Below are 17,359 nucleotides of genomic sequence, written 5' to 3'. Positions count from 1 at the left end.
CCCAGGGCACGGGAGAGACCCAGACTCTGAGCCCTAGAGCTGTGCTGTGGAGACGGAGCTGCCCTAAGTCTCTCTGGATCTCCTGAAACTTTCATCGGGGGTGGAGTGGATACAGTCAAATCAGCCCTTGCTCTCTGTCTGCCCCTGGCCTCCCTGCCCTGGTCCTCACAGGGAGATGGAGGTAGAGGAGGGATGAGCTGCCCCAGGGGGTGGAGGCCCTGGCTCTTGATGACCCTGGGTCCTGGAGGTCAGCACAGCCCAGTGAGCACACTGATGGCTGAACCCCTGGAGCCCTGGGTGGCTTCCCAGCTGGGAGGGGCCATCTCAGGATTGTCCCACACTGTCCCACATGCCCTCAGACCCCACCCCACCTGGCCTCTCTGACACACCTGGGCCCTCCGGTTAGAGGAGGACTGTTGTCCCGATGCTCTTCATGAAGCTGCTCCTGGTGTCAGAGAGGGACCTGGGCAGCTGGGATTCTAGACACCGGGGGTGTGGGTTGAGGGATGTCCCCGTCACTACAAAGAGGCCACAGCAGCTTGCCTTTCAGCTGCATCAGCAGAGTATGCACAGAATTTTATTAGATCATCGATTATAAGTCCAAAAATGGAGAATATTTTCTCTTTCAGTTTTTCATGAGAATTAGACCCCAACAATTTAATACACTTATTTTCCTAACACTGTCATCACCAGGAGCTTGGGATCATGTGAGATCCGTGTCGGCTCCAGCGCAGTCTCTAGGTCCTTCTTGTTTCTGACATGACTGGAGTCAGCCTCCCTCTGTCCCCATCACTGTCTCTCTGGAGAGACCGGGTGCCCTGGAAAAGGAGCTCCTGCCTGTGTGGACATGAGCAGGCAGAGGGTGCATCGATGGGATTGGCTCAGTCTACAGGGGATCAGAGGAACGGACATGCTCAGATCGACAGACCCATGTAGGGGGCTCAGACCCTCAGATGCTGGTGACAGAGGTGACGTCAATCACAGAGGAGTGAAGGTGTGATCAGGGGCCCCAGGGGGGTGGTTTATGTCTCACTTCCTCGTGGGCACACAGCACTGAGTACACTGAGGTCTCTGTCATATGTGTGACAGTAACAATCACCTCGTCCTCAGGCTGGAGCCCACAGATGGTCAAAGAGACCACGTTGCCTGACTTGGAGACAGAGAATCATCTGGAATCTCTCAGGGCCTGGTACTTCCAAGAGTCAGAGTTTTGGTGCAGCACCACTGACAGCTGGAACCAACACACACTATGGGATCCAATGTTGCTGTTCCCGGAGCAGGAGATGGTGACCTCCTGGTCCAGGGTCCCTGACACCGAGGATGGCTGGGTCAGCAAAGACCGTGCCCAGGACCCTGAAATGAGGGACACAGAGTCACAGAGGTGGAGAGTCAGGGCCCTTCCCACACCCCAGGCTGGACACCAAGGGGAAGGAAACGTCCCTGTATCCTCCTAGGGACCCGACCTGACCCCAGAGTCCAGTCACCTGTGAGTGAGTGAGGAGGGTGAGGAGAGGGGTCTGGACCATGACAGAGATGCCCCAGAGCTCTCTCTCCCTCCCCCAGATGACACAGGGCTGCCCAATTATCTATCCCTCATCCCTTCCCTCACTCTGATGGGAGCAAGAGCCCTTCATCCAAATTGTTTCCCCTTCTCCTCCCCTCACCTCTCCCAGCCTGTCTGTGAACCAAGATTCAATCCCCTTTGCCTTGGAGTTTATCATTGGATGACATGGAACTGGTAACTTATGATATGGGCTCTTCTGGGACCTTGGGAGGAAGGATCTGCTGGGGCCCAGGGGTCACTGAGCAGAGGGCACCAGCTAAGCAGCCAGGTGCTTGGGTCACAGCTCTCTCTCATCACATGTGGTTCAGACACACGCCCACCGCGCCCCCTGCTGGCCCTGGTGCACTTTGCACCATGTCAGAATACACTGTCAGCATCCCAACTGCAGGAGGGCAGGGCCTCCCTAAGCATTGCCTTCTCCACAGTCCCCTCCTCACAAAGGGGGGGACCCTCACCCAGGCCTTCACTGGGCTGCAACCTCCTCCCCACACTGACCCCTCAGTTTCATAGAGAGGCCTCCTCACATGGTGGGCTCACTGATGCTCCTTCAGTTGTTACACAGTGGAGCGCAGGGCCCTGAGAACTGGCCCCAGAGGGACAATTTGTGCTGCTTTCTCACAGCAGAAGGACAAAGGCCCTGAGACCAGCTACGTCTCACTGTTTGGGAAAGTGGAGGCACTCCCCCTCTCTCTGACCCCACTTTCCACTGAGGCAGGTGCAGGCCCCTGGACCCTCCCCCTTCATGCTTCTCATGTCCCCCCTGGTGGAGATGGGGGTCCATCAACAGGAGCAAGGCAGGGAGGTATTGAGAAGAGGCTGTTCTTCATCCTCAGAAAGACAGAGGTCGGCTGCTCTGGGACCCACCTCTCAGCACAGCTGTCCAGGATGACGCTGGGGCTGCAGCCCTGGGACCTAAGGGGATGGGGCTCCACGAAGAGGGCAGCGTCCCCAGGGTGAAACTGAGACCCTTGTAGGAGGGAGAGACTGAGGAGTGAAGGGGGCTTAAGGGTTGAGACCCCAGGAGACAAGGAAAGCAGACTTTGAGTGACTGAGCCATGGCTGAGTGACAGAAGGGAAGTTTCACACCATCCTCTGGCCCACAGGGACCCTCACATCAGAAGATGACAATGAGCACACATTAGAGTGGATGGAGCTGAGGTGATGGGCTATTTTGAGCAGGGGTCATGCTAGAGGTCCGGGGGACCTGCACAGCTGCCTCTATTTATCCCCACCAGGCACCTTCTTAAGGAAACATTCAGAAAGGTGTATTTTGCCTACTCTTTTCCTTTTATTTCTTTCTCTCTCCCTTACACACACGCACACACACACACACACAAATATAGGTAGAAATGTGTCATGAATCAGCCATGATGGGCATTCGTACTAAAGAATTTCATACCATGAAAGAGACCAACTTTGCTTTAAACTTGGCTACTCTCTCACTTTTTTCCTAAAATTTTTACCTGTTCTGTGTATTTTGTGTATCATCACTTCTCTTCCTATGTATAGTTTTCGTGAAAAAATAATAAACGTGTGTGATTGAGCATCAATTTATTAACTAGAACACAGCTTTAATCTTACTCTTTTTTGTAACTAAAATACTCCATTTACAAAATAATTATGTAATTTTTTACCCAACCTGTTCACTCTAACAGAACTGTACTAGTGAAAATATTGTGATATTTCTTTACTAATTTCTCAGTGAATAATTTAGCCTTTCACAGTGACAATGAACACAAATTTCTCAGTGAATTCATAGAGATAGGAAGTTCACTAAATACATAGTCTCCGTTGCATAGAGAGAAAAAGTAGGTAATATATAGAGATGACTAGAGAAGAATTTACATAATTTGATAACTCAGATAAATATGGCTTTTCAAATGGAATTTCCAATGATTCTATTTCCAAATGTGTGGAGGTATAATTAACAAGTAAATATTGTATTATATTTAAGGTGTGAAATGTGATTTAATACACATATACACACACATTTTCAAATGATTACCACAATAAGTTAATTAACACATCCATCACCTTTTTGTATTTGGTGAGAATACTTAAGATCTACTCTCTTAACAAGTTTAAAGTTTTCAACAATGTATTATTAACTATAGTCACCATGCTATATATTAGAGCCTCAGAAATTATTCATCTTTTTTTTTTTGAGGAAGATTATCCCTGAGCTAACATCTGCCGCCAATCCTCCTCTTTTTGCAGAGGAAGATTGGCCCTGAGCTAACATCCGTGCCCATCTTCCTCTATTTTATATGTAGAAGGCCTGCCATAGCACAGCTTGACAAGTGATGCGTAGGTCTGTGCCTGGGATCCGAAACAGCAAACCCTGGGACACGGAAGCGGAGTGCACGAACTTAAATGCTGTGCCACAGGGCCAGCCCCAGCAATTATTCATATTAATACTGAAAATGTATACCATTTGCTACTTTTCATTTAAATAGGAACAAATTTTATGTTCTTTGTCCTAGAAATGTCAGGTGACATCTCAGAAATGGTAGAAATGGGTGGGTTGGTATTTCAAATAAAAAAAAATGTACTGTATTTATTTCCATCACGTCAGCTTTTAGGCCTCTCACTCTGAAATTTTCACTCTCCACTATAGTTGAGGTGCAGGTCTATTTCCTACATATAGCTCGTTTCCAGAAACAGAGAACAATTATTGTGACACTCTATTCAATTTTTCAAACAAACTATTTACTCTTCAATGATGCACTACAAGATATAAAAACACACTTATATAGAGAACACCAGGTGGGCGCCACAGTGTGGGGCATACGTTCACTCTGAAAATCCTATGATGACCCATCTCAGTGGTTCTGCGCTGATGGACACCTTGTCCTCCATTTTGTCACTCTGTCAGTGCTGAGGTCAGATTTGATGGCAGGTGAACAGTTCTTAGCTTTATACCAAGTGTCCTCCAAGATGGGAAACCAGCACTGCTGCTCTAGAAGTATGTTCACAAGGATTCTGTGAAGTGGTGACAACAAATGGGCTGTCTAACTCTTCTCAGAATATTTGACACTACTTTTCATGTCCCCTTCTCCAATACATTATGCAGAGTTATAAATGCGTCTTATAATTTTCTTTTATTCCTTAGTTTATATTTTTGAAACTTCATTCAAATTGGTTGTGTTAAATTGTGTATCCATTTAGAAAAATGTACAATTTCCTAATTCCAATCTTGAACACTCTCCTCCAGAGAATATAAACAGTGAGAACACACCCAGCCCAAAATAACTGAATTCAACACACAGAGGAGCTGGAGCCAAGAATCAGGTGCTGTATTTCCTGGGGAAGAGTGACAGGCAGGGTTCCCACTGTAGGGGAGGATGACAATTCCTCTACCCTCTACGTCCTTCTGGTTAGTCTAAGAATTACGTTGACATGAGACAGGATAACAGGAGAAAAATAAAAGTACAATAACATGTACACATGAAATAAACGCAGGAAAACCGAGTAACTCACCAAAATGGCCAAAGCCAGCACCTTAAATACCATCTTCAATGAAATAAGATATAGATAAAGAAAACACAAACCAATAAACAAAACAGCACAAAAATATCCTTAATAAATATTTACATAAAAGTCCAACCTCCCCCAAAAAAACATACCAGCAAACCAAATTCAACTGTACCTTAAAAAATTTATACATTATGAACAAGTAAGATATTTGCTAGAATGCAAGGATGGTTTAACATAAGAAAATCAATCAGTGTAATATAGTACATTAACAGTATGAAGGACAAAAAACACATGATCCTCTCAATTGATGTATAAGAAGCATTCAACAAGTTTCAACACTCTTTCATGATAAAAACAAGACCAAAAAATTCAACCAACTCAAAATAGAAGGGCCCTACCTCAAGATAATAAAGGTCATATATGGCAGAATCACAGCTAACATTGTACCCGATGATGAAAAGCAGAAAGTTTTTCCTCTAAGATCAGAAAGAACACAAGGATGCCCACTCTCACCACTTCTACTGACTATACCACTGGAAGTCCTGGCTAGAGCAATGAGGCAAGAAGAAGAAATAAAAGACATCCAAATCAGAAAGGAACAGTTAAAACTGTCTCTGCAGATGATAGGATATTAGATATAGACAACTCTAAAGACTCCACCAAAACCTGTTAGAATAAAGAAATTTAGAACATTTTCAGAATACAAAAACAAAATACAAAAGTCAGTTGTGCTTCCACACACTAACAACACACTACCTGCAAAAGAAATTTGGAAAACAATCCCATTTACAATGACATCAAAATGAATAAAACGCTTAGAAATAAATTTAACCAAGGAACTGAAACATCTGCACAGTGACAACTAAAGAACATTGATGAAATAAATTGAAAAAGACACAAATCAACAGAAAGATATCCAATGTCCATTGGAAAAATTAGTATTGGTAAAACATCTATACTACCTAAGGTGTTATATAGACTCAGTGCTATTACTTTCAAAATCCAAATGCTATCTGATACAGAAAGAAAAATATTTGACCCTAAACTTTACATGGAACCACGAAATACCTCAAACAGAAAAAAACAATGTTGAGAAAGAACAAAGCTGGAGGTCTCATAATTCCTGATTTCAAAACATATTGCAAAGCTACAATAGTCAATGAAGTATTACACTGGAAGAAAGACAGACATCTATACAAATGAAACAGAATAGAGAGCCCAGAAATAAAGTCACGCATAGATGGTCAACTGATCTTCAACAAGGTTGCCAAGAATACACAATGGAGAAACGATAGCTCTCCAAAAAAGGTTTGCAGAAAACTGAATATGCATATTCAAAAGAATAAAACTGAGGAGTCTGATCTAACACCATACACAGAAATGATTTCCAAGTGGATTAGAATTAAACATAATAGTGGAGACTGTAAAAGTGTTAGAAGAAAACAGAATAAAAGGATAATGACATTGGTGTTGGCAATGATTTCTTGGGCATGACATCAAATCACAGGACACAAAAACAAAAATTAGAAAAGGGAGGTCACAATTATCTGAAAATATACACAGCAAAGGAAACAGCAAGTGAAAAGACAACTTAAAGAATGGGAAAAGAATATTTGTAAGCTATATATCTGATATGAGGTTATTATAAAAAATACATAAAAGAACACCTATGACATAACAGAAAAAGTCAAATAACCTGATTGAAAAATGGGTAAATGTTTGATGTAAAGTGATGCAGCCACTGTGGAAAATAGTCCAGGGTTTCCTCAAAAACCAAAAGTACAACTACTATATGATGCCGCTCTCCCACATCTGGGTACTTATCTAAAAAATTGAAATCAGGATCACAAAGAGAAAATTTCACTCCTGTGTTCATTGCAGCATTACGCACAATATTCATGAGGTAGAAACAACGTAAATGTCCTCTGACAAATGAAACACTAAGGAAAAAATAATATATACATGCAATGGAATATAATTCAGTGAGGAACCAAAAAAACAAAAAGGAAATCCTGCCATATGCTACAACATGAATGAACCTCAAGGGGCATTATGCTAAGTGAAATATGCCAGACACAGAAGGACAAATACTGTAATACGGCACGGTTCCAGTTATACGAGATTTCTAAAATAGTCAAACTCATCCAAATGCTGCAGGAGCAGCAACGGTACTCATGTCTTAGCCCTTGCCCTTTCTCCAGCAGTGGCAAATGGCACCTGAGACCTGAGGCTTCAGGAGCCTCAGCAGAACCCATGACCCAGCCCCCAGTGGTTGCACTCCTGACACACACTCTACCAGTAGCAGGGAATGTCTACAAGACCCTGGTCACCCAGCAGTGACAGTGACACCTGTGAACCTACTGCTCCTGGCAGCAATGCTGCCATAAAACCTGGGAGCAGCAGCACAAGTGAAGCACAGGGCAGCCTCACCCAAGCCCATGGAGAGCCAGTGGGAAAATATGACACTCAGGAGACTCCAAATGCAGAGGAAGTGTTTGCAGGCTGGTCACCCTGATGGTGACACCTGAGAATGCAGGAACATCATAAACATGAAGGCACCAACAACCTTGGAATCACAAGCAGCACAGGGACGGTACTGACAATGCCTCTGCAGTGGCAGTGGATGGTGAAGTGTGCAGGCTCTCAAAAACATGCAGAAGCAGCCTAGAATCAAAGTACCCAAAGTCTTACCCAAATAAGAAAGGTGTTTACTGCCACAAATGCACTGGCAGAGGATCAACTCATCAAGCACCATGAAGAACTACAGTAACAAGGCAGAACAAAAAGGAAATGAGAAGTCTCTAGAAATCAAACTGGAAGTCATGGAAGACTGCCATCTGACTGACAGGGAACTCAAATAGCTGTCATGAAGACACTCAATGAGCTACAAGAAAACTCAGACAATTCAATGAGCTCAGAAATAAAATTAATGAAGAGAAGGAGTACATCATCAAAGAGACTGAAACTTTCAAGAAACAAACAAACAGAAATTCAGGAGAAGAACACGATAAATGAGATGAAAAATAAAGTAGAAAGCACTGGAAATACAGCAGCCCATATCAAAGAGAGAAGTAGCAAACTCAAAGATAGAGACGTAGAAATGATTCAGGTAGAAGAGGAGAGAGAACTAACATTTTTTAAAAAATAAAGAAATTCTATGAGGAATATATGAGTCAATTAGGAAAAGCAACATAAGGATAACAGGTATCCCAGAAGGAGAAGAGAATGAGAAAGGAGCAGAGAGCTTAGTCAAAGAAACAATAGCTGAGAATTTCCCAATCCTGAGGAAAGAACTGGATATACCAGTACATGAAAGAAATAGAACTCCTAATTATCTCAATGCAAAAAGACCTCTCCAAGGCATGTAACATTAAAACTGTCAAAAGTCAATGATGAGAAAGAATATTGAGGGTGGCCAGAGAGATGAAAATAATTTACAAAGGGAACCCCCATGAAGCTATCAACAAATTCTTCAGCAGAAACTCTACAGGCTAGGAGAGAGTGGAATGATATATTCAAAATATTGAAAGACAAACACTATCAGCCAAAAATACTCTATCCAGCAAAGTTCTCCTTCAGATATGAAGGAGAAACAAAGGCTTTCACAAACAAATCTGAGAGAGTTTATCACCAGTAGACCTCCCTTACAAGAAAAGTTCAAAGGAGCATCGTACCTGAAACTAAAAGGAAAAGGTTGACAAGATTTCAGCTTGGTGATAAAGACACAGACAGAATCAGAAAATTGCAACTCTATATCATACTAAGTAAACAGTTATACCATAAAGGCTAAATGGGAAAAAAACACATCAAAAATAACTATAACCACTTTAATATAACAAACTCACCACACATAAAGGATAATTTGTGACAATAAAAACATAGAACAGGATGAAGAAAAGGATAGTATCTTCATAGGCTAATGGAGATAAAGTGCTATCAGGAGAAAAAGGACCTCTCATCTAGGAGATCTTTTATACAAACCTTATGTTAACCACAAAACTGGAAAATCAGAGCAGAGTCATAAATCATAAATAAAAAGGAAAATGAGAAAAACATCACAAAAACCCAGCAGACTGAAACTGCAGACAGAATTACAAGGAAAAAGAAACAAGGAAACATAGAACAACCAGATAACAATAGATAAACCCTCGCATATCAATAATCACTCTAAATGGGAATAGATTGAATTCATCAATCAAAAGACACAGAGTGGCTGGATAGATTAAAAGACAAGACCCAATAATATGCTGCCTCCAAGAGAGCTAAGTCAGGTCTAAAGACACACAAAGGCTCAGAATGAATGGATGGAAGAGAATACTCCAAGCAAATAGCAACTGAAAGACAGTAGGTGTCACCACACTTATATTAGACGAAATAGACTTCAAGCCAAAAAAGATAGCAAGAGACAAAGGTGAGCATTCTATAATGATAAAAGGGACATTCCACCCAGAAGACATGACATATTCATATGTATGCATCAAACATAGGAGCACCAAACGATATAAAGGAACTATTAACAGAAGTAAAGAGAGAAATTGACAGCAACAGAATAATAGTAGGGAACTTTAACACCCTACTTACAATAATGGATAGATCATCCAGACAGAAAGTCAACAAGGAAACATTGGCATTAAAGCAAACACTAGACCAGATGGACTTTCTCTCTCTATATATATAATATTCTACTGTAAAGTACCAGCATAGATATTCTAAACATTCTTCTCAAGTGCACATGGAACATTCTCAAAGATAGACCATATGTTGGAAAACAAAATAAGCATCAATAAATTTAAGAAGACTGAAATCATATCAAGCATCTTTTCTGACCACAGTGGTGTGAAATTAGAAATCAACTAGGAGAAGAAAACTAGAAAACTCACAAATACATGGAGACTAAACTACATGCTACTGAACAACTATTGGATCAATGAAGAAATCAAAGGAGAAATCAAAAAAACACCCGGAGACAAATGAAACTGAAAACACAACATACGAAAACTTACAGGATGCAGTAAAAGCAGTATGGAGAAAAAACAGGAAAAATCTCAAATAAATAATCTAACTCTACCTAAAAGAAGTAGGAGAAAAAAGACAAATAAGCCCAAAGTCAGCAGAAGGAAGGGAATAATAAAAATCAGATCAGACATAAATGAAATATAGACTAAAAAAAGAAAAGAAAGGATCCACGAAAATAAGAGCTTCTTCTTCAAAAAGAAAAACAAAATTGACAAACCCTTAGCAAGACTCACAAATAAAAAAAGAATGTTCAAATAAAATGAGAAACGAAAGAAGAGAAATTACAACAGATACTACAGAAATAGAAAAGATTATTTGAAAATACTAAGAAAAGCCATATGCCAATATATTGAATAACCCAGAAGAATAAGATAAATTCTTAGAATCATATAACCTCCTGCAGCTGAATCAAGAAGAAATAAAGAGCCTGAATAGATCAGTCACTAGTAAGAAAGCTAAAACAGTAATACACACCTCCCAGAAAACAAAAGTCCAGGACCAAATGGCTTCTCTGGTGAATTCTACCAAACTTTCAAAGACTTAATATTTATCCTTATGAAATTCTTCCAAAAAGTTGAAGAGGATGGGACAATCCCTAACTCAGTTTATGAGGCCAACATTACTCTAAAACTAAAGCCAGATAAGGACAATGCGAAAAAGGAAAGTTACAGACTGATATTGCTGATGAACACAGACGCAAAAATCCCTAACAAAATATTAGCAAATCAAATACAACAATACATTAAAAGAATCGTACACCATGATGAATTGGGATTTATTCCAGGGATGCAGGGATGGTTCAACATCATCCACAAAACAATCAATGTGAGACACCACACTAACAAAATGAAGAATAAAAAACTCATGAACATCTCAATAGATGCAGAGAAAGCACTTGTCAAGATCCAATATCCAATTATGATAATGACTCTCAATAAAGTAGGAATAGAAGGAAAGTACCTGAATGTAAAAAAGGCCATATACCACAAACCCTCAGCCAACATCACACTCAATGGTGAAAAAGTGAAAGCTATTCCTCTAAAGACAGGAATGAGACAAGGATGTACACTCTCACCATTATATTCCACATAGTATTAGAAGTCCTAGCCACATAATTTAGGCAATAAAAAGAAATAAAAAGGATCTGAATTGGAAAGGAAGAAGTTAAACTGTCACTATTTTTGGATGGCATGATTTTCTATGTAGAAAACCCTAAAGAATTAACCAAAAACTACTAGAAATAATTAATGAATACAGTAAAGTTTCAGGGTACAAAATCAACATATGAAAATCAGTTATATTTCTATACACTAACAAGGAACTAGCAGAGAGAGAAATCGAAAATAAAAATCCATTTACAGTCTCAAAAAAGTGAATAAAATACCTACGAATAAATTTAACCAAGGAGGTCAAAGACCCATACACTGAAAAATATGACACTATTGAAAGAAATTGAAGAAGACATAAAGAAATGGAAAGCTATTCCACGTACATGTACTGGAAGAATAAACATAGTTCAAATGTCTTTATTACGTAAAGCAATCTGCAGAATCAATGCACTGTGAATGAGAATCTCAACAACATTTTTCATGGAAATACAATGATGAATCCTAAAATTTATACGGAACAACACAAAACTCTGAATAGCCAAAGGAATCCTGAGAGAAAAGAACAAAGCTGGAGGTATCACACTTCCTGAATTCAAAATAGACTACAAAGCTACAGTAATCAAAACAGCATGGTAGTGGCAGAAAAACAGACACTCAGATCAATGGAACAGAATTGAGAGCCCAGAAATAAACCACGCATCCATGGGCAGCTAATTTTCGACAAAGGAACCAAGAACGTACAAGAGAGAAAGGAAAGTCTTCAAAAAATGGTGCTGTGAAAATTGGACAGTCACATGGAAAAGAATGAAAGTAGACCATTATCTTACACCATACACAAAAATTAACTCAAAATGGATTAAAGACTTGAATGTAAGATCTGAAATCATAAAAGTCCTAGAAGAAAACACAAGCAATATACTCTTAAATGTCAGCTTTAGTATCTTTTTGAATATCATGCACCCTTAGGCAAGAGTAACAAAAGGAAAAATAAACACATGGGACTACATCAAACTAAAAAGCTTCTGCATAGCAAAGGAAACCATCAACAAAATGCAAAGACAAACTAACTTAGGAGAAGATGTTTGCATTAATATTTGGATTAGTATCCAAAATACATAAAGAATTCATACAACTCAACATCAACAGTAAAACCCAATTAAATAATGGGCAGAGGATCTGAACAGACATTTTTCCAAAGAAGATATACAGATGAACAACAGGCACTTGAAAAGATTAGGGAAATGCAAATCAAAGCTACAGTGAGATACCCCCTCACACCCAAGCAGAATGGCTATTCAAACAGACAAGAAATAGCAAGTGTGTTTTAGGACGTGGAGAAAGGAGAACCTCATATACTGCTGGTGGGATGTTAACTGTTGTAGCCACTTTGGAAAACAGGATGGAGATGCCTCAAAAACTAATACTTGAACTACCATATGAAAGAAAGAAAGATGGAATCCTTTCTCCCCCAATCCTAACTCCCTATGGCTTTTCACCCCAGATAGCCAATTTCTTTGCAAACTAATTAAGACTTAAAAGAAATTACACTTTAAATCTCCACGATAAACTTCCTGGGAGGCATAATGGATCTAGAAAGGAGATCTCTGCCCCAAATGATCGCAGCAAAGCGGGAAGGAGCATTTTGAGGACAAGCTGGCACAAAAAGCACGGCTCTCCACTCCTAATCATCTGTTTTCATTATGGTAAAATATGTATAACCCAAAATTTACCGTTCCGACCGTCTTTAAGTGTGCACGCAGCGGCATTAAGTCCATCCGCAATGCTGTGCAGCCATGACCACTACCCTTTTCCAGAACACTCCCCATCAGCTACAAACCCTGTTTCCATTGAACATGAACGCCCAGCCCCCCCCTCAGGCCCTGGGACGCTCCGGTCCGCTCTCTGACCTTTGATCCGCCTGCTCCAGCTTCTCACGTCAGTGACATCGGCCCTTCAGTTCCACCCTCTCAACCACCACATCTATGGTTTGTAGTTTTCTCTCAAAACTGCCCCAAATGACACCGACAGGAAATGCAACTGCAAAACAGTGATTTTCCGTGATCGCTATCACATCAATCGATGATAAAGCCGTTGACAAACTACTTTCTGCAGTTTTTGAAATTTCAATATTACCCAAAAGACCTAAATGACGAGGCTGTTTAGAGTTGAAATCCTGCACAACTCGCCCAATTTTACCCTCGTGCTTCCCAAAGCCTCAAGTTAAATGAGCCAAACCCACTGACTCCGGGCTCAGGAGCCACTCGGACGCCCTGAGCCCCGCCCTGTGCCCCCTCGGCCGGACCTGGAGCCCTCGGTCCCTGAGGACAAACCTGCACATCCTCCTCAGGGGGCACGCGGGGCGGCCACACCTTCCAGTCAGTCAGCGCGTTCAGGACGAGGAGCGCGAGCGGAGTCTGGTCCCTGCTCAGCCCCGCGACTGTCGCCTGCCACACACGACCGGGGTCGGCGCCCTCACCGGGGTCCAGGCTCTGAGGGGCCGCTGCCGCCAACGTCCCCGCTGCCAAGTCCGCTGACGCCCAACGGCCGCCGCCGCCGCCGCCGGCTCTGAGGGCCCTGGGGGAGGGGCTGGCCGCTGCGGCCCCGCCTCCAAGCGCCGACCACGCCCCTGACACGCCCACCGCGGACTTCCGGCCGGCGGGGGAATCCACTTCTCTCCTCAGGGCCAGTTCCTTTAGCGCCCTCTCTGGTCGCGGTGAGTAATGCAGGAGGGCTGTGCAGGGCTGCGTGATGGACATCCAAAATGCCGCCAACCACGCCTACCGTGTGCTCTTGATCTGCGTCTATCCTTCACCAAAACCATTCAGCTCTGAACGCTGTAACTTCGACTTGTACAAGCTTGTGGCCTTATTTCTCCCACTTTATTCTCTTATTTAAGTGTTTTAGCTATGCGTGCTCCTTAGCTTTTCCATACACATTTTGGCATAATTTTTTCTGTATCTACAAAATGTCTTGTTGAGATTTTGATGGGAATTATATTAAATACATATATCAATTTAAAAGAAAATTGACTTCTTTACAATACTAAATTTTGCGACTCACGAATGTACTGCATCTCTCCATATTTTTAGATCGACTTTTTTTGATTAATTTCATCTGCATTTGAAAGTTCTCAGAATCCAAGATCTGTACAAGACTTCTACAAATTTTTTGTGTATTTCTTAGAATTACACTTAAGTTTTTCATCTTTGAAGAATAGTAACTGATTATATACTTTAAATTTCTGCCAATGCTGTCATTGCTAGTATACTGAAATACAAATGATTTTTGTATACTAATTTTGTGGCCTCCAAATTTGGTGAAGCCACTTACTACTGATAGATATTTTCATTTGTAGATTCCGTGGAAATTTCTATGGAAACAGTCATGTCCTTTGCAAAAAAGGCATGGTTGCATTTCTTCTTTTTCTATATGTATGCCTTTTCTTTCCTTGTCTCATTGCACTCACTGGAACTTCCAGTATGATATTAAATAAGAGTAGTGAGGATGGGCCTCCTTGCCTTGTTCTCAGTGATAGCAGGAAAGTGTTAAATATTTCCTTCTTAGGGATACTGATAGCTGTAGGTTTTTGTGGATCAATTTTATCAGGGTGAGGCTGTTCTTTATGCCTAACATACTGAGATTTTTTTTAATCATGTGTTAAATTTTGTCAAATTGTTTTATATATTGATTGATATGATCATGTGATTTTTCTTCTTTAATCTTTTCATATGGTTAATTATGTTGATTGATTTTTCATATTGAGCTAGGCATGCATCCCTGCAGTAATACACCATTGGACATGCTATACAATTCATTTTATATATTGCGAAATATAATTTGATAATATATTAGGGAATTTTATGTCTATAATTGTGAGGGATATCGGTCTATATATTTTTGTGCATTTTAAATTAATGTGTCTTCTATGTTGTTGGATTTAGTGTCTATGAATGTTGCTTGGGTCTTATCAGTTCATCACATTGAGTTCCCTTATATTCTTGCTGACTTTCTGTTGAGTTTTTTATCAGATGTTAAGAAGGCTTTATTGAAGTCATAAGGTGTATTTGTGGATCTACTTCTCCTTTCACTGATATCAGTTTTGCTTCACATATTTTGCATCTCCTTGCTGAGACTTTCAATTATTCCATTTATTTCAAGTTTATTCATATGTGTTAATTTATTTTGCTAATAGTTGCTTTTAATCATTGTCAGATAGGTAATTCTAACATTTTTGTCATGTCTGTGTTGGCATCTATTGTTTGTCTTTCTTCACTGTTTTCCTGATTCTTAGTATGAAGAATTATTTTCAATTGAAAGCTGAACATTTTGGGGATTGTATTATGAGACTTTGGGTAGTATTTAAACTTTTTGTCTTAGCTGGCTTTCTGTTACATCACTCCAGCAGGGGAGAAGAGGTGAGCAACACTTCATTCCTTCCAGGTGTGGGGAAATGTTCAGACTCCCCATTGCAGGTGGACATCTTTTCCCTGCTGGGAGGGGGTAGGAGTGCAGACTTCCCACCAAGCCTCCACAGATACTCCCTGGATGGGAGAGGTAGGAGTGTCTCCTTATTGATGCAAATATGCCTACACTGACTCCAGGAGGGCAGGCCAGCTCATTACCACATGGTAGTGATAAAGGTCCCCACTCTGCTCTTGGCCTGCTCTGTGTCTACCTCTGTGGGTATGTGGAGGAGCACCCACCCCTTCACTGCTGGGTGGAGAGTGGAAATCCAGCACCCACAAGCTCTCTGCTGATGCCACAGGGAGAGGGCTGCGTTACCACCTGACATTCCTCCCATTGAAAGCTGGGGTCTAGGTACCTCCCTCTACCCAGAGCTGACTCTAGTGCTCCTTGTCACTGACCAATAGCTTGGAAATGACATTGTGTCATGCTTAAAGTTTTGTTTGAAATGACCATGAGACTCTGTCTGGTCACTCAGGTCACTCCCCTGTGGAACCCTCATCTGAATGCCCTAGGACTGCCCTGCTGCGAGGAAGCCCACATCACTTAGGGAGGTCTCATGTAGGTCCTCTAGCCAAATCCAGCATCAACTACACACATGGGAGTGAAGTCACCTCCCCTGGATTCCAACCCCTAGTTTTCCAGTCAGGCCCAGCCAGGGGGTCTTCTCTGCTGAGGCCCCAACATCATAGAGTAAAAAGAAGCCATCCCCACTATGTCTTGTCTGAATTCCTATCTTGTGTCCATGAGCAAAATTAAGTGGTGTTTTTATGCCAATATTTTGGGGAAATTTAAAAATTTTATCTTTGTTGATTTGTTTTGTACAGTAATAGCAATAAGAATATTGCTCTCATAGAAAACTCAAAATGTACAAAAGTGTGTGTATTAAAATCTGAGTTTCCTCCTTCCTTTCTGACAGCCTTCCAGCTTCTGCCACTAGAAGAAACATGGTTAAATTTCCAATTTACTTCTGGATTTATTAATTGAACAATCATTAGCACCGACTCTGTAACAGGCATTTTTCTAAGGACTTCACAACACTGCATTTTATAATGATTTCTTAGAGATGACACCAAATGCGCAGACAACAAAATATATTTGCAAACTGGATTCACGATGGTTTTGTAAAATGTGCATCAAAAGTCACTATCAACAGATTAAAAGGAAATCCACAAAATGTGAGAAAATATTTGCAAGTCATATACTTAATAAGGGATTATTATCCAGAAAATGTATGGAACCCTTAAAACTCAACAACAAAAAACACAGACAACCCAATTCAAAATTAGGCAAAGGATTTGAATACAAATTTCTCCAGTATAGATATTCAAATCACCACTCTCTTGCATGGATGGTTTAAAGAGCATTAGTCCTCAGCAGGGGTGGCTCCTAATCATGCTCTGTCCACTGTTAGTTGGCTGGTCATAGACAACCACAAAGTAAAACAAACACATGGCATAGAAAAGGAAGATTGTGAGGAAAATGTATGATTGATAGTGGTTGTTTTAAAATGTGTGTATTTCAGTATTTTCTAGTCTTCAATAATTGATTATTTTTATAACAAAAGATTAGTGAATACATAAAATTAAATGTTATGTCTGATATTGAATCCAGTTCCGTAATAATAGTTTGTGAATAGTCAAGGGCAAATTCCTAATCAGCACGTGATGAATGAAGTGGAAACGTATGTGGATCCTTGGAGACAGTCTTGGAAGACAATTCCGTTGGG

At 41.0% G+C, this 17,359-nt stretch overlaps 1 long non-coding RNA gene across 1 annotated transcript; it reads right to left on the bottom strand.

The window, feature by feature from the left end:
- Nucleotides 1–539: 539 nt before the first annotated feature.
- On the bottom strand, nt 540–13,721 carry LOC138921117 (uncharacterized). The gene is made up of 2 exons (XR_011433401.1): nt 13,497–13,721; nt 540–1,353 (listed from the first exon to the last, which is right to left on the bottom strand). It is a non-coding gene; the product is annotated as an uncharacterized lncRNA (long non-coding RNA).
- Between the last annotated feature and the right edge of the window lie 3,638 nt (nt 13,722–17,359).

This window comes from Equus caballus, chromosome 27, assembly GCF_041296265.1.
Source record: "Equus caballus isolate H_3958 breed thoroughbred chromosome 27, TB-T2T, whole genome shotgun sequence".
In the NCBI taxonomy this organism is placed as follows: Eukaryota; Metazoa; Chordata; class Mammalia; order Perissodactyla; family Equidae; genus Equus; species Equus caballus.
This window is presented reverse-complemented; position numbering and strand designations above follow the sequence as displayed.